Source organism: Delphinapterus leucas, chromosome 5 (genome assembly GCF_059928025.1).
Source record: "Delphinapterus leucas isolate spDelLeu-1000000601 "Yukka" chromosome 5, BTC_Dleu_Yukka2, whole genome shotgun sequence".
Classification (NCBI taxonomy): domain Eukaryota; kingdom Metazoa; phylum Chordata; class Mammalia; order Artiodactyla; family Monodontidae; genus Delphinapterus; species Delphinapterus leucas.
Window position 1 is genome coordinate 65389892 of NC_143133.1, and position 22800 is coordinate 65412691.

Here is a 22800-nt window from a genome sequence, read left to right on the forward strand (position 1 = left end):
AAAGTGAGGCCCTCTGTACCATTCTCCTGGCCTAAAATTGCTCCTCTCCATGATCCTGACGTGGCCATCACTTACTGCCACTAGGGACACAGCTTAATAGTCACATACTAGGACCACTTGATCTAAAGGAACCCACTAGGCACTTTGCATCACATCACCCGTCTCTATTTCTTCACAGACCCTCCCACAGAGACAGCAGAGAGTGTTTTAATCATCGCCATGCCCCTCGAACCCACTGGCACATAGTAAGTGCTTAATAAACATTTGCAGAATGAATAAGGAAATGAAGTATTCTGGCTATCCCTCCTTCTGGCTTGGAGAAATGATTAAACATCTGGTTATACTTAATTTCAGTTCAATATGATTTATTATTTCAAATAAAGGGGCCATGCTTATGCTGTGGCTAAATTAAATGACATCTGCATTTCCTGTGAACACATATTTTCATCCTGAGCCACTATAAGAAAACGATGTATTTTTGATTCATTCCAGAAACAATAATGGGTTTAAAGGTAGCCCCTCCCCTAGACTTCTCTAGAATCTGGACACAAAAACCACAAAGTTAATCGGCTCTTATGTTAACTCATACCGACCCCATTAACATCATACTATAAGCCTATACCACCATATCTAGGGATAAACTCTCAGGAAAACTAGCTGCTGAAAATGTCCTGGGGCATATTTATCAAAGCCTCCAACGATAACATTCTTGTTCATTGACATACTCATTCTTTGACAAATGTTAATCAAGCACCCAGGACTTCCAAAACACTGGGAACACAAAGATGAAGAAGCCACAGTGCTGTCCCTCCAGGGCTTATGGACTGGAAAAGGAGCCAGGGAAGTAAACGGTTACAATTCTGCGTGCTAACAAAGGTGGGATGTAAGTGGGTGTGAGGGAGCTCACCATGGGAGCGAGAAGAACCAGTCACCCTGTCCTGGGTGACCATGTTCCAAGTGCAGTCCCCAGATGAGCAGAATCAGCGTCTCCTGGGAAATCATTACACTGCAAGCTTTCATCAGGCTACAGACACCACAGGCCTATGGGATCAGAAGCCCTGGGGTGGGGCCGGCCGCGTGTGTTTTAAAGAGCCCTCAGGTCACCCTGCCGCACACTGAGGTGGGTGATGATTAAGCTACTTCCCGAAAGGAGGAACGAAAAGTCAAGCAGGTAAAGAGCACACAGACGGCAGGGATGGTTGCAGGCAATGGGAATAGGACAAAAGGCCAGAGAAAACTGTCGTGTTGTAAATACCGTGTGGCCCGAGCTCAGAGCACGAGATGCAGAGCAAGCAGGCCACGAGGGGCTCAGATGCGGTGCCAAGGAGCTGGGCTTCCTCCTGAGGGCGGCGAGGAGCCCCTGCGGGTGGGGTGGGCGTGCCCAGGCCTGCGGATCTCAAGAGATGACCTCGGAGACCCTTTTGAGAACAAGGAGAGGCCCTGGAGGAGGAGCTGCAGACTCCTAGGTGAGAGGCAAGAGCGGTGGGAAGAAGGTGGAGGCACGCTTCGGAGCTGGGAGTCAGGGGCACCTTACACAGCGGCAGAGACGGAGAGACCTGGTGTGCGGTAGGATAGATGGAGCAGCCCTCCTCCTGGGAAGCTTGCCCGACACACACCCCACACCCAAACAGAGCAGATGCTGATCTGGGAAGCACACATCGCATTTTACCGTAGCTAGTTCTTTAGCTGTCAGAGGCAGTGGCCGTCCCAGTCAGTTTCCATGTGCATCGTTTGGAACGGCGCCCAGCACTTGGAAAGCCAAACTGATTGAATGGAGCTGGACAAGCCGAGAGGCCACTGAGAGGCCACTGCTCTCATTCAGGGGAGAGAGGACAGTGTCATGGGGAAGGAAATTAGAAACCTATATCAACTGAACTTAATTTTTCTCTAGTCTGTTGATACCATTCAAAACACTGAAGGAAAACCTTTACAAGTCAATCACGTTATAAAAATTCAACAGTAAATTTGATCTGCTGTGTGGAGTCCACAAGCTCACCTTCCAGCTGAAAGTCAGAAAGGACCATGGTTTGAGCGCATGTGCAAGTGAAAATATGACACAGCTCTAGGCCACAGAGAGACTGCCACCTAATCGAGATAACAAGTCTGCTTTCTTTTGTTTTCAGAACAACTCTGCAAAGCCCAGAGGTAGAGGACAGAGACATTTCAAATCCCTCTGAGACAGACCGAGTCTTTACTTTGATTTTTAGAAATGATCTCCAGCAGGCACATAATGCTGTGACCCAATTACAGGATATTTTGGAAATAGCAGGCACCTAACTTGGGGGTGGAGCTGGTGGGCGTAGAGGGAAGAGTTACTAAGCAGACGGTACCACCTGCCTCTCAATCCTGCATGGAATTTGATAAAGAAGGGAGCTGTGACAATCAGGAAGTAATGCAACATCTCCCTTGACCTTCTTCCCGTTTTCTCACCATTCCCAAAATAGACAGAGCTAAGGAAAATCATAAATATGTTTCTCAGCCCTCTAGGGGGAAGGTTCATTAAAGGCATAAATTTGGGTCCCTGGGAAAAAAAATGGATGAAAGGCAAAGGAAAGCCCTAGAATCAAGAGGCGGTAACAGTGGAAAATAAAACCCATGGCCGAAAAGGAACAAGAGAAACAAAAACAATGGTCAATTCTTACCCCAAAGCATACTGAGAGGTGGTGCCATAAGCTCAGCTGTCCTGGATTCTCCAAACTCAAGCTCTTCAGAGACAAAAGTTAAAGTTGCTGCTTAAAACTAAAAATAATAATAGCTGTTAAGGTCTTACTTTATGCCAAGTATTGTTTCTTTGTTTGTTTGGGGTTTTTCTGTGGTTTTTTTTGGCCTCGGCGCACGGCTTGCCCCGATCAGGGATTGAATCCGGGCCACAGCAGTGAAAGCACCGAAATCCTAACCACTAGACCACCAAGGAACTCTCCCAAGTACTGCCGTAAGCCCTTATCATACCTTACCTCACGAAATCCTCATAACTACCACACTATGAGGAAACTGAGGCACGGTGTAATTCTGTTGTCCAAGTGTAACTGTGGTGTCCGAGATCACATGGCTATGAAATTGCAGAGCAGTACTGGAATCCTAGAAGTCTGGCTGGTAACCACCAAATTTCACCTGCCTCCCCATAGGGCTGCCCTGTGCACACACTGCAAGATATTTAGCAGCATCCTTGGCCTCCACGCACTTGATGCCAGCAGTACTTCTTCCATAATCATGACAATCAAAGTTTCCAGGGAGTACTGCCAAATGTTCCCCAGAGAGCAAAACTGCTCCCTCTGAGAACCACAGCTACAGAGATTTGAAAGGCCAAATCTCTAGGTCCTTTATAGAAGCAGTGGCAAATCCTAGGTGTTGGATAGAAGATGCAGGCTACAACACTTCCACTAAGCCAAAGAAAAATGGAAAAGGAGACAGCTGAAGGGTTTTCTGTAGCAGGTTCTGCCACAGTCCTTTGCCACGGCTCCTATAAGGCCTGTAAGGCCTCCCTACTCTCCCCTCCCTCAGAGCCTCACACACATGCCTCTATTGAAGCACCTTATATTGACACTCTGGTACATTCCTTTCTGTCTTCCTGAACTTCCCACTGTACCTGGCACCAAGTATGTGTTCAATAAACATTTGCTGAACAAAGGCATGGACAAACGAAGCCGAAGTTTCTGAGTGTACCCAAATGAATGCATGTCTGTCTGCACTAGTGATCTGGAAAAGGTATAAAAAAATAAAACTTGGTTATCGGGGAGGATAAGAGGCTCTGCTCAGAATGCAACGTTGAATCAGTGTTTCCCGAAGTATCTACGCCCCTCTGAGATCACTGTGAGTCCAGACCATGCCTCAGTTCTACTCAAAAATTCAGTTGTATTTGTTCACTTAAGAATGAATCAACTCAAGAAACTTAACTCGTAAGGAAATTCTATTTATTCATAACTTCCACCGATACAGAGTACTGCCCAGCAAATCAAGACACTCAACGTGGCAGGTCTGCTGCCTGACTCTACTGCCCAGGACAAAGGTCTACTTGGGAAACCAAATGAAGATCAGAAGGTAAGAACAAAGCCATCAAGCAGGAGTTTGATGCTCCCAGAAAGGGGTACCCACCATCCTCTCTCTAGCAGCCAGAAGTATCAAGTGAGCCTCAGCGCTGCTGGAGAGGCCCTGAAATCCTCACATCAACTTTCTGAAGTCATCAAAGGCCTCTGTCACCCCAACACTGCCTCATGATTGGCATGTGACAGCTAATCAGATTCTGGTGTATTGTATTCACAATAGAAATATCCTAGACTGGAATCTGCCCAGAGAGATTCAACACAGCAACCCTTAGTTTCAGACATATTTAGAAATTATATTTGGATTTTCCAACTATTAAATTTGTGTTCAGACGAAAGAAATGCACATGGGGGCCATAATCTGGAGGCAACAGCTCCACCACTAAGCATATGCAGATTTAGGTTAACGGGATTTTGAAAATGGACAAAAGGAGAAATTTGCACTTTCTGCCCAAGGCTGAATCTAGGAAAGTTTCATGTTGTGGTGGAAATAATAATACAGGCTTTGTTTAGGGCCTGGGTGAGTCCTTTAATGTTTCTGAACCAGAGTTTCCTCACCTATAAAAAGGGAAAAAAGAGGGTACCCCAAAAGACAAAGTGAAATGTTTCCCGTATAGCACCAGGCAGAGGTGGCCCTTAATTAATAAATGTTATTTCTTCACCCTGGCAGTTCCTCAGCAACCCATAGACTCCTCTGTGTTGATCACAGTTCCAAGGCAAGCATCACTGTTCACTGTGTAGCCTTTAGTGAAAAGGACCTCAGTTTCCTTATCTCTAAAATAGGAATAGCACTACAGTATTTTGTAAGAATTAAATAGGGTGACAGCTGTAAAGCTCTTTGCACAAAGAGATCCACAATATTAATAATATATTATTATTACGACCAGTGAGATCCAGATATTACGAAGCACAGATTTTTTAAGTATTATCTGAAAATACATTACCTATTTTCTTAAGCTACTATTTGAAACTCAAAAATAATTTGGGTTTTTTTTTTCCTCTCCTCCCACCCACTAAGAGCAACTCAAACTAAAGGTGAATAATACCAATTCCATGAGCAAATTATTCTTAAACTTCCTCTAGCGACTTATCAAGGCACACCCTGGAGGGCATGGCACTGCAGAGATCCAAACCAAGCCGGCTATAACACAACTCCCGGTTCTATGGCTGTAACTCCATCAGCATTTCCTAGAATCACCAATCCTGAATTGCTAAAGCATGCTGTTTGGGCAAAAAGAGGCCTGTATGCAAAGAAACAAAAACCAAGATGTGTCATTTCGCAGCCCAGCCTGCTAAAATTCACATTTCAGTCCCTTGTCCTTTCTGCTCTCTCAGAACCTCATCTTTCATCTTGGCGTTTTCCTTGTCAGTCTTGGGCTATAATTCAACAATACTCGCTGGTTCCCAGAGCACTTTCAAAATTAGCTTCTTCTCAGCTCCTAGGACCTTGGGTCTGTACCAATGACTCCACATTCCTGGAAGGCCTGGAGGCGCCATCAGCCCACCCAGAAGCTCCAGTTTGGCCTGGCCTCCACTATTCAACTTGAGCCTGAGGGCAGAGCTCTCTACATCTCAGGCCCAGATTCCCAGACTTATCAATTTCATGGACCATTAAGCTGCCAAATAAAAATATTCCCATCAATTTGTAAAAGAAATCTTACCCCATATCCGAATGATATAATCTCAGAGAAAAGGACACATCTAATTTGAACACACTTATGAAATATTCACTACACTGCCATCATCACTTGGATAAGGAGAGTGGAAACCTCACCAACAGACAACAGCCCTAGCACTGTGACGTGCACATAGTAGACACTCAGTTACTTTCATATTGTGTAGAAACTAAGCTCTGATTCATAGGGGAGCGATTTGGGAAACGCTGCCTTCCATACCACCAGTAATGCCAAGTCTTCCTTCTTCAACAACAGAGGTTCCCTTCACTCTCTGGAGCTCTGCAAGTTCTCCCCAACCTTGTCCTCCAAAGCACACACTTCTCCTAGCTCAGTTCCAAAAGTGCAGTCGTTTTAGTCAACTTGAAAGGTAAAAATCAAAACAAACCATTCTGCCTCCTACTCCAAGCATTCCTGAAGCATACTTTCCAGGAGAGTTACACTGCAAAAACCTCAGTTATCGCCTAGCAGACAAAATTTTGCAAGATTTTCACAAGAGGCAAAGGATAGAATGGTTCGCTTTATTTACAGTGACCAAATCATTCACAAACAATAAAGAAAAACCTTAATCCATAATTCCATACCATTTATTTTTCGCATGTTCTCTTTCCATAGCTGTCCATATGAATCTGCACATTTTATACACCAATAAGTGATACATTGTGACTTTTTTCCTGCTTGTAAAAGTAATGCCTGCCCTAGCATTTGTTCAATGCTTAGAAGACTAGGTAGGATCCAAATATTATGGAAATAAGGTTATGTACAGAGGGAATGTCTCCTGTAACTCTACACCCAATGGCCTCTGATACCTTTAAACCGATCAAGGCTTCTTACTTCTTGCCAAGTTGTGATGACTTGACTTTCTAGCCTCCATGTCCTTCCTCTCTTCCAGCTCTCACCTGGTGTTCGCAGTTACTGCCCCGCTCCTACCACAGGCCCAGCAACACTGGAGCCTAGTTATGATCAGAAGCTCTAGACTTACTATTTATTATCACTTATTTAAACGTTGACAACTCTGGCTTCTCTTCACCTGCCTCACTTAAACGTTAATGAGGCTGAGTTTTGTGACCATCTTAAAAGCAAAGTACACTACAAACACCAGGTTTCCTTTGCTCTCTGCCCCATCATCATGGCTTGCCAAAAGAAAAGTTCACGTAGCTGCATCCCGACAGCCATCACTCCTGCTACTACGGCAGCAGATCAATACAGCACCTGCTCAATACAGCGATGGTGCTAACATGAACTGATAATGATAATTTTATTCCAGAGACCAAGGGCGGCAATTCTGATCAACAGCTGAATCGGCAGGACAGGGACATGGGAAAAGTTTATCCAAATTTCACATGGGTAGGCCCCGGCAACCAAGGTACAGGGCAGCGTCCTCTACAGCCCCAGAGGAGACTTATTCATTGGATTACCTGCATGCCCAAGAGCAGAGTGTCTCCTCAGAAGATGCCGTAAAACAGTTTCCAATATCTACGGCGCTCTACCCAAATCTAATCATTACCTTATCTCCTACCTAAACCTTGCAGCGCCACAAAGAATTAATGTTATGACAACCATCCTTTGACAAATAAAAACCAGAATGGACGTAGGAATTGGCCAAAAAAAAGGAAGGGCATTCCACAAAGCAGGACAGGCCAGACTTAGTGAAACAAAATCGGCTTCATCTAAGGTTTTATCTACAGTCCCCCTTTCCAAATGGATGCATCACAGGCCCCTGGACTGGGACATGAAGGCCCAACAGACACCCAGAGGGTGCTTTCTACTGTTACGCTCTCATTTTACATATGGGAAAACTGAGATCCAAAGAAGTGAACTGACTTTCCCAAGGTCACACAGTAAATTTAAGTAGTGGATGACCCTGGCCCAGGGTCAAATCCCACCAGACCCTTTATTATGGAGAATCTGTCACTCTGCCTTTGACAAACTATTTCAACCGAAAGAAACGCCATCAACACATATCAACATGCAGAATATGCACTAATAACACATAAAATTAAAATGGGTAATCTGGGCTTATCTTCCTTACACTTATTTGTTGGTAGTACAATGTTGTTGAAAATAAATGAACATAAAACAGTTTCTAAACCTGGAGGGAGGCTTCTTAAAAACATTCAAATCATTTTGAAGACATGCTGTTCCAATCAAGTCTAATTCTAAATAACAAATATGTTATACAAGAGAATGCTTACTGAATAATAATGAAAACAGTTGAAGATAGTCTCATATAAAATAAAACTTTGAAGTTCTATTGCTGTACAAGCAAAGGACTGTCCACCTCCTCAGAGGGACTTTCTTGGGAAACTGACATTTATGTCAAAGATGCTGACACATAAGACATGTAAGAAGTTCAATATCAGACTTGACACATAGTAAATAATGAACAAATTCTATTTTCCTTAACTTGGGATAGGAAAATAGCCATCACCCACATAAGTAGTAATATCTTCTTACAATACTTTACTAAAAGTCTGTTCTGTGCCCCTGGAAAAGTTCAGGGGTTATATCATCAGGGTACTGAATATTTTAAAACTGTAACTGAAGAAGGCACAGAGAGACAACATTCCATTTCTCATAAAAGACAAATTTAGATATCCTGAAATTAGGGTAATCAACATAACCCTGTTCTAGTACAATGGCAAGCCTTTCAGTATTAATTCCTGCTGTAACAGAAAAGAGAGGAAAAAAAAAAGAATTTGATGTTTGTTTTTGTTTCTCTGGTGGCAGAAAAAAAAAGTCATCAAAAAGTTGAAACATGACATAAAAAGAGTTAAGTTTTAAAATATTTTATCTCTGTACATGTGGATTCTTGCACTGTTTAGTAGACTTTTCCTAGATGATTCTGTAGTCAGTATTCTTATTACTCCAGTTAACTGTAAAAAGCCAGTCTTTCACACTTTAGCTCATCGAGTTTTTCCACTACCACTTTATAAAAGTTTCAGAAAAGGGGACCCTGCTGGCTCCCTGCAGATGAATTACTTAGTTAAAAGTATCCTTTTGAAGAGAGAATGAAAGAAGTAAACACCTTCCCTGGAAAAGGATCTCAACTTTAGAGTTCTTTCTCAAAGGCCCTGAGCAAATATCTAGACCACGCCCAGCCTAGGAAGACCCTGAGTGATTTTTCGAGGTCATATAGTAAGCCGATGACCAAAGGACAGCTATAGAAACCTTGCATCTGTTTTCCCCAGGTGTTCTGACTACCGGACCATTGTACTCTACTGCCACCTGTGTTCTCTCAGCATTTCCCCCAGCGTGGACGTTCCTCATCCTCCTGACAAACGTCATCCTTTCAAAACAGTGCCCTTTCTAGGACTGTGCAAGTTACGATGAACAACTGTTGAACAAATAACTGCTTTCAAGCTACAAACTGAAAACACAACAAAGCGGCTTCATAAAGAAATCCCCCTTCCTGAAAGGCCATCTACCCGAATTCAGATATTCTTAATTATCATGGCCATTTAAAGACAAGATTTGAAGTATAAATCCATGACAAGAAAAATAAACCAAAGACTTAAGAGAACCAAATCCAGAATAACGGATCAGGATGCCACTGTTTGCTTTTTAAATCAGTGAAATATTAAAACAAATGACAAACCAGTGCCAACCTCACAAAGTTTCTTCATTTCTTGGAATTCAAACACCACTGCTGGCATCATTTTATGATAATCCTTTAAGTATTTTACCTAAGTCATCAGGCGCAATGTAAAGCCAGTGACTGAGGGACTTCTAAAAAACCTGCACCCAATCTTGTCTGAGCTTCCGACACTGACCTTATTCTCCTCTCAGTGTTGGTCCTCCCCAACCACTCAATCCATCCAAAACCGTCTGGGACAGTCATGGCTCTAAACAGCGCTGAACTTGACTACAAAACGGCTACAACTCTAAATCTGATTTCTTCAATGTATGATTTTTTAAAATCCAGGTCCCACGCTCCTTCGGCCCTTGGCCCCTGACCCCTCAGTTCTAGACCTCACCGCCGACATCAAGATCACCTTTCATTGTTTCTATGGGACTCCGCACCCCTCCCTCCGTCCAGCAATCTTTTTCATCGCACAAATGTCATTTCTAGCGTTCAACCCTCCATTCCGCCCGGCGGGCAGCAGAGGGGATTTCAGGACCAGCTTCCCTGATTTGGTCCCCTTCGCACAGCCATTTTCTAGTTAAAACGCTCCCTGCCTCCGAGGGGGAAATGAACTTTTCCCCCTTTGAATCCCCTATAAGCCAGCTCGGTCTTCAACTCCCCGGCAGGAGCGCGCTGCCGCACGGGGAGAGCCCAGCCGCACAGCGGAGGCCGGTGCCAGGGCAAGGGGGTGTGCGCTCTTCCCCGCCGGCGCCCACCCTCACTTTTCCCCTCCGCAGCCCCCGCCCAGCACCCCCTCCAACCCTGTCTCCCCCGCCCCAGGCCCTGCAAAGCCCCGGCTGCCGATGGAAAGAGGGCGCCGAGAAGCCAGAGGGATGGAGTCAAGGAGTGAGCCCGCGGGCGCCGTGCCACCCAGCCCTGCGGCGCGGGCGCAGGGCGCACGGGACTCCGCAGCAGACGCCCGCTGCAGATGCGGTGGCAGCTGCTGCAGCTGTGGCTGCGGCTGGGCGAGCGGCAGTGGCCGCGCAGCCCTCGGGGCCGGGAGGAGAGGAGCAGCCGCCCCGGCTACGCGCAGCCACTCGCCGCAAGCTGCTGCCGCTGCCCGGGTCTCTCACCAGTACTCCCGGGCCGCCCCGGGGTCGAGAGCAAAAGCAAGGAAGAAAGCGGGGCTCACCGGCGGTTCGCGCGGCGCTCGCCTCGGCTCCTGCGCCCGGCAGCTCTGCTCCAATCTCGCCCTGCCAGGAGCGCCAGGATCAGCTACGGGCACAGCGCACGAGCTTCCTACTTGAAACCAGGACTGGCTTTGGCCACTGAGCATGCCCAGTGCCGCTCCACGAGTCCCGCTCAGAGAGCGGCGCCGGCGAGATTCCACTTCTCCGGGCTTTGGCGGCGGCTGCGCGGAGAGGCTGGAGGGGCCCAACCGGGCGGGGGCGGATCCCGAGAAAGGCGGGGCCGGGGGCGGGGGCCTGGAAGGAGGGGGCGGGCCGCGCTCCTAGAGCGACCCCTGCAGGCAGAGGCTTTGGGGCCTCTTGAACTCGCGCTCCCCTTATCATCTGAGAAGATGGCAGGGAGGAATGCGGGCCAGAGTGTCGAGACCCAAGGCGATGCATCCCGGTATGATAACCCCTCCATAAGGCTCGGCGTCTGTCTGCACCAAAAGGTAACCTTATCCCTGGCTAGTCTTTTCTCCCACATGTCTGCATTCCCTTATAATGGGAAAATGTCCTCAGATGAGAGCTACCCAGGCCCATCCAGCTGCAACTTGTAGGTGAGATCTCCTTCCTTCTGTCTCCTTATCTAGAACCCCAGGCATATGCCACACACACACACACACACACACACACACACCATTTCTTGATATGACAATCACAGCAAGATCGCCTCAAGGAAGAAGTACACCTGCAGGAGGGGGAAAACATAATTTCCTTTTCACCTCCAGGAATATTAACTAAATTTTAACCAATTTAAACAGACAAGCAAGATCCTGATAAGAATGGATACTCAATAGGTAGTAATCAGTGCTCTGCCCCAGACACTGTGAATAACGTCCCCAAAGCATCATTGGGGTTGCTCTTCACCCATGCGGTGGTCAAAGTTGAGCCTGCGTCAGAATCGCCTGGAGGGTTTTTGGAAACTGATTGCTGGACAGAGTCTCTGAATGTGTAGGTCTGTGGTGCGGCCCAAGCATCTGCACATCTAACAACTTTCCGGGTGATGCTGGTGCTGCTGCTGGTCTGAGGACCGCACTTTGAGAACCACTGCTCTACACACAGCCTTACCTACTATCTCCTTCAGGAGGATTGTGCTAAAAGTAATTTAATAGTAACGACAAAGTGATGGCTCCTCCTCACTCATCCTCTTCCTCACACCTCCAGAATGCACTCCTTCCTCAAACAGCAAACTCACACCCCACCGGTCCTTATTCTTCATGAGAGGACTCAATGCAGTTGGGGCCGGCATTACGTTTTTCCTTCGACGTCATAAATTTATTGAGGACCCACAAGATCATATGGTTAGCCTGGGAATAGCAGTGAATAAAAAAAAAAAACCTAGACCCCTGCTTTCATAGAGCTTAGTCCAGCGAGGTGGTCAGAAATCCATTAAATAATCACTCAAAAATGTCATTTCAAACATGAAGAGTGGGGCTTCCCTGGTGGCGCAGTGGTGGAGAGTCCGCCTGCCGATGCAGGGGTCACGGGTTCGTGCCCCGGTCAGGGAAGATCCCACATGCCGCGGAGCGGCTGGGCCCGTGAGCCATGGCCGCTGAGCCTGCGCGTCCGGAGCCTGTGCTCCGCAGCGGGAGAGGCCGCGACCGTGAGAGGCCCGCGTACCGCAAAAAAAAAAAAAAAAAATGAAGAGTGTTAGGAGGGAAATCTACTAGGTGTGTACAAAAGAGTGTATAATGGAGCCCTGACGCACACTCGAGTGGGGTTGGAAGGAATGAGTGGTAGGGGGAAGCTGCCTTGTGGAAGAGGGGTTTCTGGCATTTGCACCCCCAAACCTCTGCCACGAACAATTTCCCTCAGACCAATCTGGAGGCCAACAATCACGTCACTCCTTCCGCAACGCAAAGACAATATTGCCACTGAGAAATCCCTATAAATCCATGAAAGTTCTCATCCTTGGGGCTGAGTCTCTGCACCCCAAGATACGCCTATGGAGTTCGTGCACCACGGATAGTTGGGGGCCGCAGCTTAACCTACTTTGAGAAAATTCAGACTCTTAACTCTAACGCCTTTTAGTTCTAGCCTATGTCCTTCAGGCCTAGAGAGGCGAGGAAATTAGCCCAAGACCACCCCTTCCGTCAGCAGCAGAGACGGGACGCGCCACCGGCCTTCCAGGAAGGTCATCTTTCCGCAGGTACTCTATTCCCTCAGACTCCACAGCTCTCCAGGAGTCCAGCCCTACCATCCCCACTCCGGGGGTACGGGGCGGTAAACGGCGCCCGCCCCTGCAGGCTTGATCTCTTCGGGACCGGGAGGAAAACCCGCGGTGGAGTCCTTGGCGGCGGGGCGGGGCGGGGAGACGCGCGCAGGCGCAGTGGCCGCCAGGTTGGGCAGAGGAGGCGCCGAGCTCCACACCTGATGCAATCAGCCTTCCGGAAACGGGCCCCGCGGCCGCGCTCACGCAGGAAACGCTCCTGCGCCCTCTTCTGGCCGCTGCGCCACCCGCCTGCCTACCGACCCTTCTCGCCGCTTGACTTCGTCCCGGGCGGAGGGCGACATTCGGCGACCCACAGGGGACCCGCAGGAGGAGTTGGGAAGTCACCGCCATAAAAAGCAAAATCCCTGGCTGCCCCTAATAGTGACGTGGAAACGGCCACAGAACGTTCCGTGGCTGCAGGAGGAAATTCCCTTAATGATGTATTTCCAGAGAGGATGGGGTTGGGGGGAGCTTTTAACCTTCCTTGCTTCCTTCCTTCTTTCGCCTCCCGACACACATTTTCTTTCTCCCTCACGGAAAGGAACGTTTATAGTCATAGCCATTTTCAGGCAGTATGGAGAGGACTCCTGGCCACCCACCCGCCGCGTTGCTTCATAAGTAACAGCACGTTAGCTCTGCTGCCTAGAGCCTTCCACCACGCATTTTACAAATAAGTCATTGGTTTCTTTGTACCTCATCATTTCGGTTTACAAAGAAAATCATTTTCCGTTTCACCACCTCATGCAATTTTGATATCTATTGTGTTTTTTTTCCCCGTCATGCTGACTCACCCATGAATTGTTTTCCAAGGAAATGAAATATTCCAAGAGCATGTTTATAAAAGCACGGAAGTAAAAATTACCTGTGTACGTCCTTTGAGACCAAAGGGGAAAAGAAAAGGCAGATTCAAGGAATTTTATTTGGAAGGATACTTAGGAGATCATTCTAGAATCAAGTCTGGGTCAACTCTTAGATGCTGCAGAGGACCTGTAGCCCAAAGATGGCTTTTCCTAAACAGACAACTCAGCAGAAGTGGCACTTGAACACAGATTTCTTGACATCCCAATCTAATGAAAAAATACATTTGTTATTTGCATAAACACTATACAAAGTGCAAGACTACATCACAATGCTTTCAGTCCAAAGGTTACCAAGTACAAAATCGATGGCAACGAAAGAGATCCTATTACTTTTTCCTATTTCTGAAGTCATTAGTCTTTAAAGAGTACTTGATTTATCCAACCACTATACAACCTATCCAACTACTTCTAAGATAATCAGAGACTAGGCATTAAATATCTTAATTACAGCAGTACGACATTCTTCAGAACTTCCAGACATCAAGAAATCTTTTGAGTTAACATTTAGAGCTTTTAGTATTTTTGCTTGATCATGTGGTGTATGAACTAAGGTTAAACCAAGGGAATTTTAATGATCACAACAAAATATCAGGGTTAAGATTTTCCACTGTACTGATTTAAAGTACTTTATCAAAACAGAAATCAAAGTGAAATACACAAATGACTACAAATAAGACTTTTCAGAACCCTACCCACTTTTTTATCTTGATGAATGTGTATTTCTTTTTTGGAATGTTCTGACATTTAGAGAACTGGGAGAATACCTTCACTTATGCAAAAACAGAGTCAAGTAATGTCAAAACACAGAGGTGCAAAGTGCAAACATCACAATAAGGTACTATTTACAGAATAGCCAGCCTTTAGTGGGTGCTAAGCCAGTTCCAGATACTGGCTAAGCATTTTACATAGGTTATTTAACTTAATCTTCACAATTACCCTAAGAGTTAGTACTATTGTTATCCCTATGTTACAGGTAGTAAAAGTGAAGTTTGATAATGTGAAGTAATTTAACTCAAGGCACAACAAACCGGTTCAGTGGCAGAACTTGGATATGAACCCAGGTGTTTGCCTGGAGCTTGAGCTCTTAAGTAACACTCTATACAGAAAAATGTAAATACTGAGAAAATGGCTGTGATTTTTGTCTCATATAAGAAAGGTAGCGGGGGGAATTCCCTGGCAGTCCAGTGGTTAGGACTCCACGCTTTAACTGCCAAGAGTGTGGGTTCAATCCCTGGTTGGGGAACTAAGATCCCACAAGCTGCATGGTGTGGCAAAAAGAAGGAAAGGGAAGGGAAGGGAAAAGAAAAGAAAGGAGTGGAGTATTGTACTTACTCTCCTTCCAAAAATAAGACTTGGTAAAATTAATTTGTTGTCTGCAGTAGGAAAGAACCCCTTCCTAATTAATGAATTACAGTCCCCAAACTTAGGACCAATCTTACCCACAGATATAAGGCAGATGATCAAATACCTAGTGATTTTTGGGGTTACCAACAAGGCCTCTCCTCTGATGGACTGTCTCCATGTCTGGCTGGTTTCTCTAGTTCTAAACTGTCCAATGTGATAGTCACTAGCCACATATGGTTTTTTAATTTATATTCATTATAATTAGAATTAAAATTTCAGTTCCTCAGTCATATTAGCCCCATTTCAAGTGTTCAATAGTCGTGTGGGCTAATGGCTACAATATTGGACAGTGCAAGTATAAAACACTTCCATCACTGCAGAAAATTTTATTGGACAGTGCTGCTCTAGTCCTTTATCCCAATAGTGTAAGACTTTAATCTCCCCTCATTCTTAATCATTTCCTCCTCTGAAAGGAACCATGTTTTTAGCTCTATCTAGCTTTCCTCTAAGCTTTAGTCCTATTTTTCCAAACTAAAATTGTTGTCAGAGTATAGAATACCATCATGGAAAGATACCAGATTTGGAGTAAAACTTTATTTCACATCCCAGCTCTTTTATTTATCATCTGTGTGATCTTGGCAAGTTACTCAACCTCACTGGACCTTGATTTTCTTATCTACAAAATGGGCATCTTAACCTTTTCATCATTGGTTTGTTTAGGGTCAAATGAAATAACACATATAAATCTTCTGGTAGGCCTCACAGAGATTTCCTTCCTTCCATTCCTATTTCAGTTAATGATATCACCAATTACTCAGGTTTCCAAACTAGGAATCTCAGTCATCTTCAATTCTTCCTTCCTCCTTAACCACCTGCATCAAATTAGTCACCAAGCCCTGTTGCTTCCACCTCAGGGATGTTTCTCAAATATGGGCCTTCCTCTCTGTCCCACTCCCACTGTCCTCACTGGCTTTTCATGCACTGTTTCAGTATCCTGCTGACTGACCTTAGGGACAGTCATCACTCCCAGTCCGAGCACTTCCTCCGTGCTGCTGCCAGACTGATCCTTCTAAAAAACGATGCTGATGATATCACTCCCTTTCCTTAAGACCACTGATGACTTCCAGTTGCATAAGGATAAGAACTACTAAACCTAAGGACTCACATGACCGCCCCACCCCCACTCCATTTCAAACCTATATTCGGACTCCTCTACTACCAGCTTCCCTTTCGACCACCTGTTCCCCACCTCCACGCCCCCAGTACACCCCCTGCACTGACAAATTCCTGGAATAGGTAATGGCCTTTCTTGTCTCTGCCCTTGCACACACCCTTCTCAAGCTGAACTGATCATTTTATGTATTCTGTACCTGGCAAAATCCTACATATTCTTTCTTATTATCTCTAGTACAAAATCTTAGTCAACTCTCCTAGGAAAAAGTGATAACCAGCTCATCTGTGACAGACGCTGTGTTCGGGCTACCCAGGTTTAAACCCTAGCCACACCACCATGCCATTGGTGGTTCTGGAAAAGTGACTTACCCTCTGCAACCTCAGTTTCCTCATCTGAAAAGGTTGATAATCACAGTTTGTACAACTTAGTGTTGTTGAAAGTATATACTGAGATGATGCACATAAAGCTCATAATAATGCACCTGGCTCAGAGGTAAGCATTCAATATATATTACCTTAAAATTAATACTATTACGGTCAATATTTATCTATTTTATCCTCTTGCCATTAGGTGGCTCTTTTTACATTTTAATTCAATTCTTTACTTTCAAGGATTTTTATATTTTACATTTATATTTTATTTTACATTAAATTAAAAGTGTTTTATTACAGAAGTAATTGATATTCATTGAACAAAATTTTGGAAACACTGATAACAAACAAAAAAGATGAAATTCTCTATTGTTTGAGACACTTCTAGGTTGCAAACAAAAGGAACCCTCTGTAGTTAATGTATCCAGAAAAAATTACTGGAGGGTTGTCATGTAGCCCACTGTATCAACATATAGATGGAGAATTGGTTCAGAAAAGGGTCAGGATCTATGGAAGCTGGCAGCAAATAACACAGACCAGACTATGGCATACTATGTCACCAATTGCCCCACTCCACTGGTCACTTGCTGTGGCCACTATTCCTGTACCTTGGCAACTTAGCATCACAGTCTCCCTATTCAAGTTCACAGGTGGAAATAGATAAGGTCACACGTCCATGTCTCAGCAGTCAGAAGGCAGAGAGAGGGAACGTTTGCCTCCCTTCAGATTCCCTATTGGGAGGTAGGGCCTCCCACAACCCAAATTCATACGATAAGGGATTCACCAAAAATGGAAAGAGGGCCTTATCCCCTCCCCAACTCTCCCACCCCGTGATGTGTTACCCATACTTGATCACTCACTGGCATCATGTACTTCCATGCTTTTGTGCCTTTGCTTATGCTATTTACTTTAGACTCCCTGCTTTATTCATTCACCTTCTGCACTTTTCAAAATCCTACTCCTTCTTTAAAGACCAAGATTCCTCCTTGAATGTACTACACATGTCATGAAACTGAGCAGGACACTGCAGGGCCCTCCCAGGTACAAAAGCCCCTCTGAGTCACCTGTTTCTTGTTTATAGAAAAAAGCTTTAGTCTCCTAGGCCTTCCCTGAATTCCAAAGAATAGACATAAGCAGTTACTAATTAGAGAACTGAGAGAATGCAGAAACAAAGTAAAAGTTGTTAAACAAGAAATATAATGACAATAATTCAGCAAGAAAACAGAGTCCTACTTCCTCCTTAAGGGATATACATAACACTCTGACACTCTCTAAGTTGTTCTACAGGAACTAAGGCCCCCCGCCCCCGACCCACCCAGGTGGAGGATGGTGACTATAAGCATGTAGACCCCAGACTGGTTGGAACCCAGAAGGTTGATGATTAAGACTCCCGAAACTTCACCCTGTTATTTCACCAACCAGATAGAAAAAAACTCACACACCCTGCAGCCCTCACCCCAGTTCTTGCCTTTAAGAACCCCTCACTGAAAGCCACTGGGGATTTCAGGGCCTTTGAGCATGAGCCACTCACACTCCTTGCTGGGCACCCTACAAATAAATGGTGTGCTTTCCTTTAACACAATCTGGTGTCAGTAAGTTGGCTTTGCTGTGCAGTGGGTGAGTGGACGCAAGTTCGGTTCAGTAACAGTTAATTGCTCATTTCTTGATTCCAGAGCCTGACATTCCAGAGCCCCCCTACATACAGCTAGATGTTGTATGATTCTTTGTTGCTATACTGTGAACTCCTATTTCTGGCCTTATCACATAGAAGACACTTGATAAATATCTGTTCAATGAATGAAGAAAAGAGAAAATGAAAATTAGCTTTTATTAAGGTACTGTACTAAGTACTTTACAATTTTAACTCCGTTCATTCTCAATTTATAACTCAATTCTTCCTCAGGCTGTATCACCATTTTATAAGGGGAAACAGGCACAGAGGTGTTAAGTTACTTTTCCAAGGTCACACAGCTATTAAAAGCCAGAGGCAGAATTTGAGCAAGGCAGTCTTGTTCCAGAGCTTAGGCTCTTACCTAATGAGATGTTATGACTCTGTGAAAGGTAGTATATGGTCCTTTTTCTAGGGACTTCCACCACAAATTTTATTTTTGTTTTTGCTTTAAAGCTCTGACAGCTTCCTGGTAAGAGGAGAAAGCTAATTAAATTTCTCTGTAAATTTTCACTATTAAAAATATATTTAGTAAATTTTATAAACACTTATTCCATGGTTCTTGAACAATGATAATGGATGGACTTTATACAGGAATTCACAGAAACTCAATTTATTAGCACATCAGCACACAATAAAATGCATCGCATTCTTTGTGTCTGCCTTTCGCCCAGGTTACCAAGAGTTGTTACTGCAGACTGTGGCATTTATTGAACCGACCCTGGCTACAAAGAATTTATATTCTTATGCTCAGGGCAATCTCCATCACTGGCCATATGACATTCTCTCACCCCTTCTAAAATCCTTGTTTTGCTTATCTTCAGACAGTAGAAATTTTAGTCCAGAGTACCAACGTACCTGATGTCTCACGGTTAATCAATCATCTGCACAGATAAGGGCAAGAATTTAAATCTTGTAAATGGAGGAAACCCATCACCTTCTTGTTCAAAGGGTAAAACAAATAATACCATCCAATCTGGAAAAATACTGAATTTTAAATTTCTATAAGCATAATTAAATAGAAAGAGGGAAATCTGAAATAAAGTTGAAAGACAAAAGGGGTTACAAAAGAACCAGAAATCATTAACAAGAGAAAAATGCTTCAGTCATAGCAGAGATAGACAAGAACCATATTGCTAATTTGCAAAGGAATTGATAGTCTTCTGGATCAAGCAAAAAATTTGTTTTCTCCTTTCTCTACGTGTTCCTGCCAGTACCTTCCACTTTTAAGCACCCCATTGCCTTGTCTACAAAAAGAATACAAGTGAAGGAAGAAAGGAAGGAAAGGAGGGAGGGAGGGAAGGAGGAAAGGAGGAAGGAGGGGAGAGTGTCAGAGAGAGACAGACAGGACAAAAAGGGAGAATGGAGAAAAAGACCTAACGATCTCTTTGATGTAAAAGATTTTTTTATTATAAGTAAACATATGTAATTAATTTAAATGAAGCCTAGCTTCTTACAAATATCTGAGAGTATAAAAACAGAATTTGGGAGAAGAGGAATTACTACAGGAAAACAGTATAATTAAAAGCAATAGCACAGAATTAATAACTAACATGGAGGTTAGATAATAGAAAAAAAACAAGATTCTTGGGAAGGTCAGTTATATAAAAGGAAAGACTTCAGAGGGATATAACAAGTGCTCCATCCCTTGAGACATTTAAAAATTAACCTAGACAAAGAAATAGAATATATTTTGTAGAAAGCAATCCTTTCTGACAAGCTGGTAGATTATCTCTAATTGATTTTTCCACCTCTAATTTCTTTGAATCTCTGAAATGCTGTTCTTAGAAGACAAATGAGTTTTCCTTGAGGATGAATTTTCTGTCTTTATTTTAATGAAATGAGTTATGATTTCTTGTGAAAATAGTTTTCAAGACAATGACTTTGCAAGTAATAATTGTTATTTAGATTATAGAAGTTAAAAATCAAAGTTACAGGGCTTCCCCGGTGGCGCAGTGGTTGAGAGTCCGCCTGCCGATGCAGGGGACGCGGGTTCGTGCCCCGGTCCGGGAGGATCCCACATGCCGCAGAGCGGCTGGGCCCGTGAGCCATGGCCGCTGAGCCTGCGCGTCCGGAGCCTGTGCTCTGCTACGGGAGAGGCCACAATAGTGAGAGGCCCGCGTACTGCAAAAAAACAAACAAAAAAAATCAAAGTTACAGACACCTGAAACTAACATAATATTGTATGTCAGCTATACTTCAATTAAAAAGGAAAAAAAAGTCAGTCACAACATTAGTAAACATGATAAAATACAATATATTTTCTTCCACTGTGCACTAGCAATAATCTTGAAATAAAATGCCCAAGATGTGGGGGACGGATAAATTAGAAATTTGGGGTTAACAGATACACACTACTATATACTGTGCTGTACACCTGAAACATTGTAAATCAACTATAGTGCAACAACAACAAAAGAAGTTCCCAAGAAGTGGAGGAATAGGATAAAGTCCAAAAACTGGAAAGGTGGAGCAGGCAAATATTCTACCATTTTTTATTTTTTTGTTCTAGCTTCATATCCTGTCTAGAAGGTTATCACTGAGAGAAAAACATTTAGTTTCATTGAAATTACATCAAATTTTGTATTATTATTTATTTATTTTTGGCTGCATTGGGTCTTCATTGCTGCGCGGCGGCAAGTGGGGGCTACTCTTCGTTGCAGTGCACGGGCTTCTCATTGAGGTGGCTTCTCCTGTTGCAGAGCATGGGCTCTAGGTGCGCGGGCTTCAGTAGTTGTGGTGCATGGGCTCAGTAGTTGTGGCTCGCGGGCTTTAAAGTGCAGGCTCAGTAGTTGTGGCGCATGGGCTTAGTTGCTTAGTTGCTCCGTGGCATTTGGGATCTTCCTGGAACAGGGCTCGAACCCGTGCCCCCTGCATTGGCAGGTGGATTCTCAACCACTGTGCCACCAGGGAAGTCCCCAAATTTTGTATTATTGAATCATATAATAGTTTTGAGGAGATGGGGACAATATCATCATGTACGTGTTATTTATTGTAAGAAAAGTACTAAATTAGAAATGTACCTTTGTTATATATCTTGATACCTGCTAGGGTAAGCCTCTCTTCTTTCTTCTGCTTTATCAAATCTGCCATAACCCTTCATTCACAATATATCTTCCTTATAAAATTTATAGTAAATATATCATTTTGATGAAATATGTTTAGAATTTTGATTAGTATTATATTTCATACAGATTAATCTGAGGAGAACTGACATTTTTGCTCTATTGAATAATCTCATACATAAATGTATAACATTTTTCCATTTATTTAAGACTTCCTTATTTTAACAGTCTGTACATCTACTAAACTCTAAGCCCAGGAAAACCCATGCAATTTTTCAAGTTTGAGAATGATATTAGTAAGATGACTTGATTTTTCATATTGTCTTAAATCTGATGCTACTTTGGCTGAGACAAAACTCCTGCACAGAAGTCTATTGTTCTCACTTTATTTTTCCTGGATTTGATCTTGAAAAAAGTCAGTGAGATGCAGAAAATCAGTCAAGCACATTGCCTTTGTCAACGTGACTTGTGTTTATATAAATCCAGTGTGGTTAGGATTATTAACCTCAATTCCAATGAGGTTTAAGATGACAGTGCCTCATTTATATTAATCTCCTAAGATTTGCAAGGGAAGTCACAAAGAAAAAATAAACAGATTTCTTTCTTTTAACCAGTGTTTTACACTGCTTACATTTAATAGTCCCTAGAGTAACCACTAAAAGAAAAAGAGACATGGCTAAAAGTACAATACATAAAGTAAGAGAGAATACTGAAAGTATTTAAATAATCCAAAAGAATATAGGAAAGGAAGAAGAGGGAACAAAACATAGGAAACAAGCAAAAAACATAATAAAATTGTGGACCTGTCTAGCCATATTAATAATTATATTAAATGTAAGTGGTCTAAACACTCTAATTAAAAGACAATGATTCTCAAATTGGCTATAGAAATAGATGACCCAATTATATGCTATCTACAAGAAAGCCAATTTAAATATAATTATATAGGTAAATTAAAATCTTGGAGGAAATATATGATGAAAACTCTAGTCAAATGTTATTATTTTTCTAAAGCTGCCTTAACAAAATACCACAGACTGAGTGGCTTAAACATCAGAAATTTATTTTCCTCACAGTTCTGAAGGCTGGAAGTTCAAGATCAAGTTGCCAGCAGGGTTGGTTTCTCCTGAGGCCTCTCTCCTTGGCTTACAGATCACTTCCTTCTCTCTTTTGTCCTCACATGACCTTTCCTCTGTGCAAGTACCTGCTTAGTGTCTCTTCCTCTTCTTATAAGAACACCAGTCATGTTAGATTGGAGCCCAACTATATGACTCCATTTAACTTTAATTACCTCTTTAAAGACCCTATCTCCAAAATATAGTCACATTTTGAGGTACTTGGGGGTTAGTGCTTCAATATATAAATTTGGGGAGTAGGGGCACAATTCAGTCTATGACATCAGAAGAAGGACTAGTTACATTTATATAAAATAAAGTAACTTCAGAACAAGAAAAACTACCAGGGTTAAAGACAGACAATATAAAATGAGATATGGATTCATTTGTCAGTAACACAACAATCTTGATGTGTGTGCACCTAAAAATCCAAGGCCAAAAATACACAAAGCAAAAACTGATAGAAGTGAAAAGAGAAAGAGA

General features: G+C 43.6%; 1 protein-coding gene and 1 pseudogene across 2 annotated transcripts in view; one reads left to right on the forward strand and one right to left on the reverse strand.

The window, feature by feature from the left end:
* APBB2 (amyloid beta precursor protein binding family B member 2) overlaps window positions 1-10648 on the reverse strand; it is a 379608-nt gene extending 368960 nt beyond the window's left edge. For both annotated transcript variants that reach the window (XM_089911826.1, XM_089911824.1), the window contains exon 1: window positions 10471-10648. The gene's annotated coding sequence lies outside the window, so the exon portion shown is untranslated. The remainder of the gene's footprint in view (window positions 1-10470) is intronic.
* Window positions 1313-10586, forward strand: LOC149749140 (uncharacterized; annotated as a pseudogene).
* Window positions 10649-22800: the final 12152 nt, after the last annotated feature.